The 15107-nt window shown below is 25.0% G+C and overlaps 1 pseudogene; it reads left to right on the top strand.

Annotated features, from left to right (window-relative positions):
- LOC112603025 overlaps positions 1 to 15107 on the top strand; it is a 134709-nt pseudogene that overhangs the window by 2236 nt on the left and 117366 nt on the right.

The raw sequence follows: 15107 nt of genomic DNA, 5'->3' as shown, positions 1-15107 counted from the left end.
AACTCAACTAGATTGAATGAAACACAGAGTAAACCACGGGCAAATTCCATTCAATAAGTTTTTTGACATTTGAATATAATTTCAAAAAAAAAAAAAAAAAAAAAAACTGTCTTTTATATGATTTAAATGCATAGTTAAATACAATTCACCTTCTAAGGTAGAATAATAAAGATTTTTATTATTAAATTTACTATTCTTACTTATAAAAACATTTATAATAATATTACGTATTTATTATAATTTTTTTTGTCACATTATAATATTTTTTCTAAGTTCATACGCATTATTATTTCATATAATTTAAAAAAAAAAAAAAAAACTATATTATTATAGATATTTTTAAATTATTTACACATGTCAAAATTCACTTATATCAATGTAGAACTAAATATACTTAGTACTTATATTTAATTATCTGCTTAGCAAATAAATAAATATTTTAAAAATACAATAATAATTTTTAAAAGGTGAAACCGTTATAATGTTGGTAGGTACATTTTTTTTTTTATCAAGCGGGTACTTTGGGAATGCTTTAGAAATACGTTAAACTTTATCTCTTCATCATATTTTCCTGTCGTAAACCCTTTGAAAGCTGTAGTTCGTGTTCATTTTTCCTGAATTTTTTGACATTCCAGGCACCTTCCGTGTAATTACGATGACGCCTATTAATAATTCATAATCCCCGGCTGTAATACCGTTGCTGAACACGAGTTTAGTTTTTTTCCCCCTATCATGTGTCATCGCCATGACGCATCGATGATTGATTACGTTTGGCATAGAGAAAAAAAAATAGTGAACGAAATATAACCGAAGACCATATCCGAACAGATATTGTTTTTCTGATAAATTAAACGTAAAAAAAAACAAATTGTCGGTTGTCGATGACATTTAAAAATACCGATTTGTGTACACAATCAGTTTTTTTTTTAAATTATTTATAAGGACCAGAAAATAAGTCACTACAGTGCGTTTTAATCGGTATTTAATACGGATCGAAAATATAACTCATTTTTTTTATAATACATCTATTTTTATTTGACAAAATATAAAAACGTGCAATTTAAAAGCAGATTTATAACAGTAACCTGTTATATATTAAATTTACTTATATATATATATATATACTATATAGCCGAATACAGTGGATAAACTATGAATTACACACATCATCATATTAATATTGCAGTAGAATATTATTCAATGATGGATCAAAATCAATAAAAATTGACATTACAACAAAATATTTGCAATAGTCTTGTTAATCTCACAAAGTAAAGGCATTGAAAATAGTACAAAAACTAATAAACAAAAAAAAAAACACATATAGGGTACCTATATTTATATATGTTTTTTATATATTTGATCGATGTAAATTATTTTTAATTTAATACTACAATATGTGTTGATGTTTAATAAAATAAAATATACTGTTATAATGATAAACGTATGCCCCATTTAATGATGTGCTTAGAAACTCACAGTTACGCATAGATACTGAAATAAACCATATTATATACTTTTGTCTTTATTATTTTTGATACAGTTTTAGTGATGAATAATGTATACCTAATAATAATTTATCTTATTTTTCAACGTTTTTAAATTTGATTCTAAATTAATATGAATTCGCGAAGAAATAAATCAATTTATCATCTTTGTTTATACTGACAATGCTTTTAATGGAATTCATATTTATTTTATGTATTCAAAATATACAATAGATTTTTCACATATTTCAATTGTACACATGTATTTTTGTTAAAAAAGTACTGTAGTGTTCACAGATGTAAACGGTTATATTTGTAATAATATTGAATATTGCCAGTGGATTTGTTCACACAAGCTTTAATAATATCGCAATAATACTTAAATTGTAAATCAGCTTACTTTCTGTGTACTGTAAACAAGGTTTTCGTGAATTGATGTAGAACATTTATAATGAAAATACCTCGACGAGAATAATTATTTGTTTTATGACATCATTTTTTTTCCAACATTTAATGATACAAAAAAAAAAAAAAAAAAAAAAAAATACACGGTAGCTTTACAAAGACAACATATCTATGTGTATATTATTATTTTGACGAGAACTTGAAAGTCTGACGAAATTTATTATTTGAAACCGTTTAGCAGTACTGATGTGTAACATTATGATAATAAAATGTTAAAATTAATAAAAATATCAAGCATCAATGCCAAAATTATGACGTTCGGAGTAAAAATTAAAAAGTCCTTGAGTATTTATGGCTATAAAAACCACATGTCTGGGACCGCCGCTGCGCGTCGACACGAGGTTTGACATGGTCATATATAGCCATTTAGGTGTAAAACGTTATATACGATATTATAACAACATCAAAAATCAATTTCACGGTTGTTAGAGATTGACGTTTTTCCCAAGGCCAAGTGAATATCCATATATATATATACATGTATTATATTCATATATTTGTGTATCCACCGTGGTTTTTAAATGAAAAAGTAATTGATGGGTTTTACCCACCACAGACAAGAACCATTAAAACGGATTGTATTTTAAAATGTGCTTAGGGGCCGGGTAGTTCTTAAATTTAGAGTATAGCTTATTTTTTTTTCAAATAATTCACCCCGTTTCGTGTTAAAAGCAACAGACCAGAAAATTTAATGCAACTAAAATAGTTTGAGGCGTAAAAAACCGCTCGTAACATTTGACGGCGATATTTTAATTCGACGACTCACTTTGTTCGGTAGATTTACATGAAATTATTACTACGGATAAGAAAAATGAATAATGACTTTTCATCAAATAAAGAAATACGTAGTGCTTAATATGATCAAAGTCACGCAAGGTTTATTTACATTCATAATGATTTAAATTATTTCAGATTTTGTTTTTGTTGCATTAACACAAACTCAAAGCTTTAATATTTATATTAAAATAAAATAAAAAAAAATTAAGATTTTTTTTAAAAATAATTATTAATAAATAACAAACAATAATCAATTATTTACACGTTATGAGCAAGTTTTTTTACAGTTTTAATTCGCTTTAAACTTACTATTAATATTAAGTGACAAACAAATGAGATATTTGACGGACAACTACAAATTTTAAAAAAATATACAGAAAATGTTCATATTAAATTTATACTTAAAAACTAAAAAAAATATTTTCAATAAATTTAACTATATGATCATGATATATAAACGACTTTTCATCAATTTCAAAATAATTTTACTCTTAAAAACTATCACACACTTTAAAATATTTAAAAAGGGTCAACTTTAAGTGTTTACAACCCACTGATTCAATTTCACAAAGACAAGTGGCTCTTTGTTCAACATACCCTGCCAACATCCTTAGTAATTTCACATTAAAATGTGCATCCTCAATTCGAAACACTAATGGTACCTAACCTATACGAAACCTTCTTGTGCGTGGCACTGATATATTTCCCATACGAATTGTTCTATAATCGTTAGTCGTTACTCGTTACAAATCTTCAGTACCGTATTTAAGCACTATTAATATATCATAAAGCGTTCGTTAGTTCTTATACTCAATAAATACAACATATAATATGTATTACAATGCGTATAAAATATAATGTTACTTTAATAGCAAGACAATATGGAAATCAAACACTACTAAATCGGAATATTTATTTTCTCAAGGAACTAATAAATATTTTCAGTTTTGACGAGTTTCAAATGCACATTAATAACAATTAAACATACTCAGTTTATTATTTTTCACATAAGATGGCCCATGTATATATTTGATAGATAGGCTGATATGAATCAAAAATTTGAAATATAATACATATGACTTCTCGAAAAACTGAAGCTATAAATTTAATAAATTATGACATAGAGTAAAATATTCGAGGTAAAACAATATTTGATAAGCAAAATTCACAAGAAAATTATCCAATTAAAAAAAAAAAAAAAAAAAAAATAGTTAAATTAAATTGTATGATGCAAGCTATAATACGTTTTTTGGCATGGTAAAAAATAAAACTTTATCATGCTTATCTTATTTATCATATTAATAAATTACAATGCCATATTTTAACAATAGTTATTATAATAGTTTTAATCAATAAATGGAGTGATACATCTCTATTATATACATCTCATACTTATCTGAGACATTTATAAATAATAAATATATATTATATACTTTTATTTTATTCAATTATTATATTTGAATATATATAATTAAATACTTTAATTACGATTAAATTAATTCACATTTAAAGATAACAGTATAATTTAATAAGAATTAGTAATTAATGTTAATTTAAAGTGATAAAATAACAGTGATACATAATTAGTATTTTCAACGAACGCAAATTTTTTTCAATATCAATTATTATATTTTTTTTTTTTTTTAACTTCGAAGAAAATATACATAATGGAAAATACACCATTCATCAATTAATATTTATCAATTTTTCTTATTAAAAATTTTAAATTATTTTTAAATATATTTTAACAGCACTGTCAAAATATAGAATGCTTACTCAGAAAAAATAAGATAACAGTGGAATAGTAATTATTAATTTATTGTTTGGACTGCGTTAATGATGGTATAAGAAAACAGATAAATTGTATTAAATCATCATGAATATGATTATACATTATATTAGTTCTATCAAAGTATCAGGGCAGTAGCGTGACAGGTAAAATTGGATGCAGCTTTTTTTTTCCAATAGAATTATAGGATCTATGTGAACATTACTACCGCAGAGTTGGATGTACCTTGAGCGGGTTGGTGTTAAATCGTTTTCGCGACATCAATTGGGCTCTTCGCCACAACACATACGCACACGGCACTCACACACTATTTATCCTCTTAGTCACGCTGTTTCTTTCTCTCGCAATGTCTCTCTCCCTCTCTCTCTCTAATTCTCTCTCCGCCATTCTCTACCACTCGGATATCTCTATCGTACGTACATACAATAATAATAAATTATAGATTTTACATTTCGTATTTCGATGAGGAGAGAAAAAAAGAAATCGCTTGCACCACCATCGAAACCATAATGCTATATATACATTGTACACATACGCATGGTATCCGAAACCATCTATCCTATTTTCCGCTTTCAATTTTATCCTCCACCCCGCCACCCTTCTTTCATACTTCACGGACTCTCTCGACGATCTCTTTCGACGTCGTCGTCCCCGTAGCCAACATCACTCGTGTTCACACAACCAAGCATACACAAATACTCACAAACGCACACACATCTAAAGATGAAAATATTCAGGGATCCGGAGTTCACGTATAAAAGATTGGTATTTTATTTTTTTTTTTTATATATATATATATGCGCTACTTTCACGGAGACGTATCCAATATTACACATGTCAATAATAATATATAATATTATTTACCTATACACAGTATAAGCGTACATGCAAAGGCCGTGGCATACATGTTATACGTCCACCGTATTTGTGTTTTATTGCTGTGCACGTAGTTTTATTTATTTTCGCATTCATCCACCATCCATCTATAGAAATTTGTCTAGTCGACAACCATTGTTATAATATGTTCATTATCAAAACTGCATATTATAGTTGTAAAAAGTCAATATAAAAACAATACATAAACATTTATATTTGATTTGTAACGACGATGGATTTGACTGTGTGCAAAGATGATCTACATAAGATCTAGGATAAATAGTTCAGCATTAACAAGATTTACGATACACTATAAGTACTAAACGATTACTAAATACTTATTTATTAAATTACACTGATGTTAAACCAAAAAAGCTTTCTCCGCGCGGCACTGTTCTGATAATCCTCTTTATCGACAAAATAATTATTAATGACATAAATCAGATGTATTGTTTATATATATTTAAAAACTCAAATCATAAAAATATTACATGTATATTGTCTATATTACATCACTAAATTGTAATATTGTTATACAAAACAATCAATAAGGTAAGAAATAGCATCTTCATATTTAATATGACGGAATTTTGCATTCACATGTAAATAATTCTATTAGATTATTGATTATTTTAACAATAATATATTTTGTCGGTAAATAAAATAAATACGTAAAAATAGCCTCATAAAACGATTCAATAATATTTAAATCGTTAAACTATTTAAGTACCTACTCATTATAATATATTACCATCATCATCTATAACCATATTTTTGTAAAATACATCTTGTGCACTTCACAGTGGTTGAACTTCAAAAAAAAAAAATGATTTTTTTAAAAACTAGTGTCGATGTTCTTACTTTGTATTTCTCACATTGTTACGATAAATGTATATTTTTATTTAATCACAATATTTATAGCGTATTTCGTCAGGTAAGTTTATGTTTATCCATTATGTTCTCAATCCACTTTTGGGTGAATACTGCAGGTTTACTAATATTTTAAATTATTGCATTATGGCACTAGATACACAAAAGAGAAATAACGTACGTTATGAGATTATATGTACAATAAAATGAAACTTTCCCGACAACTTTCCCGTTTCCAGAAGTACTTTTTTTTCTTCAAAAGTGTAAAAAAAAGAATAAGGTTTCCATACAAATATGTGACTACGATGAAATCTCGTGTTTGGAGGTATATGTATGTAAGTATATGTATGCGTACACATGTTATGGTCGATGTAGTTCTACTAATGGAGGAGTAAACATATGTGAACGTACGTACTCGTATATAAGTAAGTTGATGTATTACCGAACGTGTCTACCTGCTTTACTCTGACCGTACTTTTCATTGGCCAAAACGAATAAAAATTGTCGTTGGTTTCAACAGAAAAACCATTAACAAAAAGTGGAGAAAAAAAGTATCTGTTGGAGATGAAAATGTGTCGAAGTAGGTATTAGTGCTTTGCGGTGAATGATAAAAACTCCATTATAAATTCAATTTCCAATACTTTGCCGTAACAATCAAAACACATCGTATAGCGATATGTTAAATCATATTTTTTATAATATTAGTTTATCACTTTTCATAACATTTACGTATTCAAGAAAATGCAATAAGTACTTGGTTTTTTTTTTTTAAATAAATAATATAGTAAACTTGTTCGGTTTACTTGTTAGTCATAAAAAATTTAAATAACAATTTATATCTTAAAAGTGTATCTGTTGACAATGTCATAGTTAATAGATAAGTTGTAGATCTGCACTATTTTTATGTCCATTGAACCATTGCTAAAAGAATAATTAAAATGTCTATTCCTTCATTTAAACATTGAGCAAATATTGTTTCCCAAATAATTTTTCAGTTCTTTGAATAATCAGTTACCATGAATATAACTGTTTGATTTGGACATATTAGAATCAGTTTTATTATTATTATTATTATTAAATTGTCTCGTGTTCTAATATTATTTAGAAATTAATCCAGATTAATTATAAGCAAAATAATTATATATTTACTGTAAATACCTAAATATTTTAGAGAATTTTACAAAATTAATTAAATTTTTCGGGTTTTTTATATTAAAAAAAAACATCAATACAACATCATAATTTGGTTTTTAAAACGTATTTTTAAGTATTTTATAAAAAAAACATATTATTACTTATTTTCTAAATAACTAAAATAATAATTAGGTATTCTTCATTTCTATTGAATTCATAACAGTATAACAATTATTACTTGTATATTTTTATTTAAAACCAAATAATGTATTATAATACAATATAAACAAGGAAAATATATATTATTATTCTATTTTTTAATAATTAAATTGTTGTTAAACCTTTAGGCAAATCATTTAACTATGTTTTTAAAATGAACAATGAAACATATGTCTTTTTAATTTAAGCATGTTTATATTTATGAAAACACTATAAACGTAAAATTATTATACCTAGTCAATTGTATTATATCAATATTTATATTCCTAATAATAATAAAAATGGTAAGATAGTTATATATTTTTTCCCCAATTAATTGCATATTATTATGCTTAGTTTTTAGTTTCACATAATAATAATAATTGATATTAAAGAAAAAACAAGATAAATAATATCATGATAATTAATTATTAGTTAACTTGTAATTCGTTTATATAACTTTTATATAATTATACATTTGTAGTGTTAAAAGTATTATAACTGATGTAATAACATTTACGCAGATTTAATCAATTATTGTTTGTTGTATTTAAATAAATGTCGTTATAATATAAAAATCTATCTTAAATTTTCGTAGGATATAGAAATATATATTTTTATTTTATTTTTAAAGTACGTTTTTTTCTAATGTTAATAATTAGTTTCGTTGAGTTCTCAAAATGTAACACTCTACTTTAGAATCTTAAGGCAATGAAACTATTATAGTTTTACACCTGTGTTTTCCTCTCGGAGAGTGGTTCCTAAGTACAAGGCTTCCAAAACTTTTATGTTACATGCCTCGTTTAATTAAAAACCAGTAAAATAATGTACTACACTTAAAGCATGTATAGCATTATTGCCTTTGTTGTGTTAAATAAATAAGAAAAATCCTTGAATTTAATATAAAATGTCCATAATATAATTATATAATTTATATACAAACCGTGAATTTTATTTGTTTGTATTATCTTGGTTAAACAATATTTCTATCTGATACTATTAAAATATTGATTAAATATAAGTTTATATAAATGTGTGTATTTGTGTGAGTATAGGTGTAGTTCTTCCAAATATCACCCTTTGCTTTTGGATGTTGTTATAATTAATTCACAATTATGACAATCCTAACTTATCCTCGTGGCTTTGGTAAAACATGCAAGCATATATTATTTACATGTTACATAATATCGTGTACATAACAGAATTACTAATGATAACACCGTAACATATAATATGTTTAAGTAAATGTGAAAAAAAGAGAGACGGTGAGTGTAATAGGGTCTGTGTTGTAGATATGTAGGTATATAAAAGATATCATGCTAAATAAGATAATGATGTCTAAAAGAGAATTTTTAAGAGAATATATAATGAGAAGTATGAAGAATATATTATATGTGAAGGGCTCTGGAAACTGCGTGAAATGCAGACATAAAAGTATAATAGTTTTTATAAACATATGATTAATATTTTAAGTTTTAACCAACCGTGCAATGTGTTGAATTATTTTAAAATAAAAACCTTATAATTATTTTTTTATGAATATTCATGTATGAGATTAAACTAATTTATTAAATATAATATTATATTAATTATACATTATATTATATTATGTTTATATAATAATATACTATTTAAGTAAGTTATATAACTAGTAACTCATATTGTGATACAATATGTTTAAACATATTAATTTTTACATCTTAAATATTAATATTATGACACATTTGTTAACTCTCAAGTATTAAATAGATAAAAATCATAAATACTATGTATAATAATATAATTTTCATATTTATTATAGCTACCAGATTTTTTTTTATACATTTTTTTTATCGTTATGAGTTTTTATTTTAGTTTTAATTACATAATGAAAAACTCAATATAATGTAAATTATGTTTCGTATAAATAATATAATAATAAATTATTATAAAAGAAGTGCATTTTAATTATGTAAGCAGGTGTGTGTAGTGTTCGTTTGTCAAATACTATAACGGTCATGATTATTATTTTTTGGACAAAAATACAATATTTTTAACTTCGCATTTACACTGGGCCCGGAGAAGCGTTATTAAATCGAAAAGTTTGCTCATAAATATTAAAAATCGCATACAGGCTAACGAGGGTCGGATGGGATATCGCGGTCGTGGGGAAAGTCGCTTTTGTTTGGCGATCATGCACATACGCATAAAAGCGGTTTACGTCGTTTCTAACTTGGACCGCTTCGGTAAAAAAAAAAAAAAGGAGAAAAAAGAACGCTTCCTAAGCAAGAAAAACTGCCTTTACGCCAAAAAATAAATAAAAGTGTGAATGTGGAATTGTGTGTGTGTGTGTATTTTATTATTCAGATACATATTATACAATGTAACATAAATATGCACTAGTACTAGTATTACCGCTGTCGTCTGCGAGTTGTTATTATATATGAATAAAATATTTATACGTATATATGCGATAGGTGAGTTGAAGACGATGAATAATTTCTCTGTGAAATTGTTGCGGACTGTTTCTGAGCCGTTGTTATAAAGAAAGCTGACATCGGATTATACTGCGTGTACGCTCTTCATAATTTTTTCAGTGAAAATCTAAAATGTTTATTATAAAAAGATATATATATACAACATGCACGTAAGCACACTTCTAAACAAGTGTCCTTTGAATAAAACCTTCGTCAACCCAATTATATATAGACGCCTATAAAATATTCTGTTTTTCGCAATTGTTTATTTTGGTCTACCGAATACTGGGACCTCATCCTCTTCCACTCATCATCGTTATAAAATACATTTTATTTTTGTATAAGAAAATAAAAATCTCGGCGCATTGGCGTCCACTCGATGAGCATCATCGACTGAACAGATAGTATGCAACAGTATAAGATGAGTCGTTAATTTAATATTTGAATTATTTACCACTACCGCCAGTCTATTTTGTTAGACTCGTGTTAAATAGTCATTCACGTTTACTTTAAATGTCTAAAACGAACAGTAGTATTATAGAGAAATGATTAATACAAGTTCAGAGAACAGTATTGTTTGTCTTAAATCATAATATAATAAGGAAATACTCAATAGCGTGTCACCAGAAACGCAGTAGAGAGGAGATAGTCAATCCTTTAAAACAAAAATTAACATTTTAATAGTGGAATTAAAAAATTCTATGGAATTCATTTTTTACATACATTTATAAATTTTAAAAATAATTTCAAATTACGAACTACAATATTACAATACATTAGAAATGTATTATTGCATGCATTATTGTAATATCAAAAGTTATTGTGTAATACACGATACACCAAATATATATTATACCATAATTTAATACAGATTCATGATTTACACTCTATTAAATATAATATGTAATATTATGTATATTGTATCATATATTAAATATACGATATAATATAATGTATTTAATCTATGATTATATATACTTATTTTTGTGATGTCTTTAAAAATATATTTATAGAAATTGAATATTATGTCCTAAAAGAGATCTCAATAACATTTGTCAACAAGATACTTAATTAAACCGATACAATGGTATATTATAATATAATATATAATTTGTAAAATATTAATATTAGTCCTATCCACGATGAATAACAACAGTAATAATAATCGATGATGACATATTTATTCAGGTATTAAGTTGATATAACTATCGTAAATCGTAGCCTTCAATTAATCCGAGTAGTATGTTTCGTCATTATTGATTATTATTTTTATTGTTAACACTGTTGAAGGTCATATGCCTACAGCATAATGTAATATAATCTAGTTTCCTAGCCGGAAGCTCTATTATTGGATTTTCACTGAGTAAATCCTCCTGATACCGATATATTATTACAAGTACCTACTTCCCGGAGTGATGTTTATTTCGGTATTGAAAAGGGATTGCTACGAGATCGAAAACATTTTCTCGGTATAGCGTATCATGAAATTTAGTTATATAACAATATCGACAAGAATTGTCCGCGTTTTGTGCGCATTAAGAATGATAAGTACTCCGATAATTGTATAAATATTGATAATATAATATAATACAGTGTTTCTTTTAACGTTCCGCAGCAAGGTATATGTATGCTTATAGGTACTGTATGAGGAATGTGTGTATAGGTACATTGTACACCAGAAAATTATGGACAGTTGGTCAGTGAATGTTCCGTATCGATATAAATATGAATTCCAATGGTTTATCTGAGTATCTAAATAATACTTTATTCAGCTGCAATAGATGTTTATAGTACCTTAAATTAATAAATAACCGTAATATATATAATTTATTTATACACTAAATTTTTTAATTTCATAAAACCCTTACCTTACGGTTCCTACTAAATAATAAAACACGGTCGATTATTAATTGTAAGATATTAATATAATTTTAGATTTTATTTTATTTTTTCATTGATTCAAAATTATTGTTTTACTTTAAACTTTTTTTTTTATATACACAAAATTATTAACACTCTAGTCATGTACTAGTACGTAGCTGCGTGGCACGCTCTGCAGACAGAGTTATGCTAAAAGTTTATTATAATAGTAAAACGATAAAATGTTTATTGTAATAATTGTAATAAAAAGCGAGTATAATTTACGAATATTTTTAGAGAAATTAAAATGCTTCTTGTTCGTAATAATCATGAGGTCAGATAATTTTTTTTAAATTAACTTACAGTCACTGCAGATAGATTTATATCCAGTTTAGCTAAACTACTGTCAACTATTTCAGTAAGCTCTGGAATTACTGTGGTCGCAGTGTTACGCAAACGTTTTCGTGTATAGTTATAAGTACACAGCGTTAAATGTGAGGTGGCAGTGATATGGCGCTTTCTAGTTTTAGAAAAGCCGTTTAAGCTGGATTCACATTTTAAATATTTGATGGTCATAAATTATACGAAGATAAGAGAATTAGTTTATATTTACTTTATGCATGAGAATTTTCATAAAACATGTAATATCTTGATATTTTTTCAATTACAATAATAAATTATAATGATTTAACAGACAATTTTAGATAACGAGTATCCATTATTTTTCATATATCCTACTTCCTCATTATAATTAAAAAAAAAAAATTAAAAAAAAATACTTCCATTGTATTCTATTTCTTAAAAATATTTCACTATAATTATATTTATTAATTTTAAAGTTTAAACAATATTATTTTTTTTTTTTTTGTTTTATGGTATGAATTTATATTGTCATCCTAATAATCATAATAAATGTTTTGCGTATTGCGTTTAGACTCACATTCTTAGAAACCATAATACATATTATCGGTTATTTTAATATTATGATGCATTATACATTTTCCCAGTGTAGCTTTATTAATACATAAAATTGGATGGGCGTGTGGACTGCTTCATAGTTTTTAAATTCAATTCGGTTAAAGTAATGTAGTTCAACGTAGTATTTACTGAATGGACTTAGACATTTTAGTTTGTATTTTAAGTCAATTACGATAGTGACTATAGTTCATTCAAATGGATAGCACGTGCTACTGTATCTTCGTTCATAAACATTACTTTTGTTGAGTTATAATCAAAATTGACAATTTATTTTAAAATAAAATTATATAAAATTATTATAATTTTATAATATATAAAAAAGTATCTATCAACATTAAGAATTGGTAACTATTAAAAATACTAAAATATAGGTAAGATTTTATAATTGCATCATGATACGTCCAATTAACGTAATTTATAGTATAATTAATTTAATGATTTTCGTGATTAAGAAATAGGTAAAATTTTAATATTACAATTAATGTTTATTTCTGACGAAAGACACAATAAATGTATTGATAAGTGGCGCATACTCTTAATATTATAAGAATTATCAGTATATTATACAATATTGGCTTTCTTCTATGTAAATAAAGAGGTAAAAAAATAATTATTCTTTGGGAAATAAATTGACTCTAAAACAATAATAGACTCTTTAATAAAGCTGTCCGTTACTGAATCCGATTGAAAAATTAAGTTGGAAAGAACCAGCAAAACCTGAGTACAAGTTCGTGTGTGCAAGTCAGTATACACGAACCAGACTAATGAGTAGTCATTAAATAGATAAGTTAGACCACATTTTTTTACGAAATCATCACGCTAATTTTAAATCAAGTAATTTGTTCACATTGTAGCAATTTAATTTATGAAATAAAATATGAATTACCAAAAGTTAATAATATTATTTATGAAATAAAATATTTGATACAATACAAGATTTTTACATTGATACATATATTTTAATTATATTGGATTAAATTGTATACAGTAATATTTATAAATATTTAATTTAAATAAGCAAAACAAAAATAAAAATAAAATATATACAAATTATATAATTATTTGTTTTAATTTTAATTTATTCAAGACAAATAGTTATGCTAACGTTTGTCGTATTTCATACTATTTCTACCTTTAAAACAAGCACTTTATTTGGATGTATATAAAGTATTTATCCATGAGTATTAAGATATTAAGATTAGATACCATGGTTATAAAAGAAATAATAATCAATTATTTATTTATAGATAAGTATTTGCAAAAACTTCCCAATTCGTATCAGAATTAAGGTGGTTAGGATTTTTTAAGCTTTAATATTGTAAAAAACGTTAAATCAAAGTATGCGTTCATTTTCAAGACACCTAAAAAGCAATATTACAAACGTTTGCTATAACTAATGGTCCTGCTTAAATAAATACAGATTAAAATGAATAACTGTTTAAGTACAGCAAACTTATTTTTTCCCAAATTAAATAACATTTATTTACATTGTTATAATTTATTAAACAAATATTGAATATTACAATGCATTATTTAACTGATATTTAAACAAATATAACTAAAATCTGTAGATATGTATAAAACAAGCATATTATTAGGAACAATTAAATAAGTAATTAATGTACCAAATAATAGTTTTATTTAACAAATTTAAGACTATATTGAAAAGAGTTACACGATATATAATTAATGCAAAAGTAGAATTTTTGTCTTTTAAAAAGTGAAAAAAGATATTAAATATTTTTTAAATAGAAAACTTTTTATGAAGTTTAATATGTTTTTATTGTACTAGCATATTTAAGAGAGAAAAAATGATTTATACATTAATTATTTTGAGTATTAAAGAAGTCTTTAATATTGAATTTTTTAAACAATACATTATTTTTACAATTTGTTGTGTTGTAAATGTATACCTTTAACCCTATATGTATGTCTTTTAAAGCTTAATTTATTAATTAATAGATTTTATTTTAACTTTTTTTTCGTAATATTTTTGTAATAACATTTAAAAAGCGTATTTATTATTAATCCAATATTGTATAACATATTAAGATTTTTTTTTGACATCATTTATAGTTGTATTTAAATATATATTAACATAAATAAAATTTGATATCATAGATTATATTTTTTTAATTGTTTTTAATTTATTTTCCCCTATAAAACAAATATAAAGAACTCCAAAACAGTATTTAACATAAATAACTTAAGTTGAAA

Source organism: Melanaphis sacchari, unplaced genomic scaffold (assembly GCF_002803265.2).
Source record: "Melanaphis sacchari strain LSU unplaced genomic scaffold, SCAv2.0 Contig93_pilon_pilon, whole genome shotgun sequence".
Classification (NCBI taxonomy): Eukaryota; Metazoa; Arthropoda; class Insecta; order Hemiptera; family Aphididae; genus Melanaphis; species Melanaphis sacchari.
This window is presented reverse-complemented; position numbering and strand designations above follow the sequence as displayed.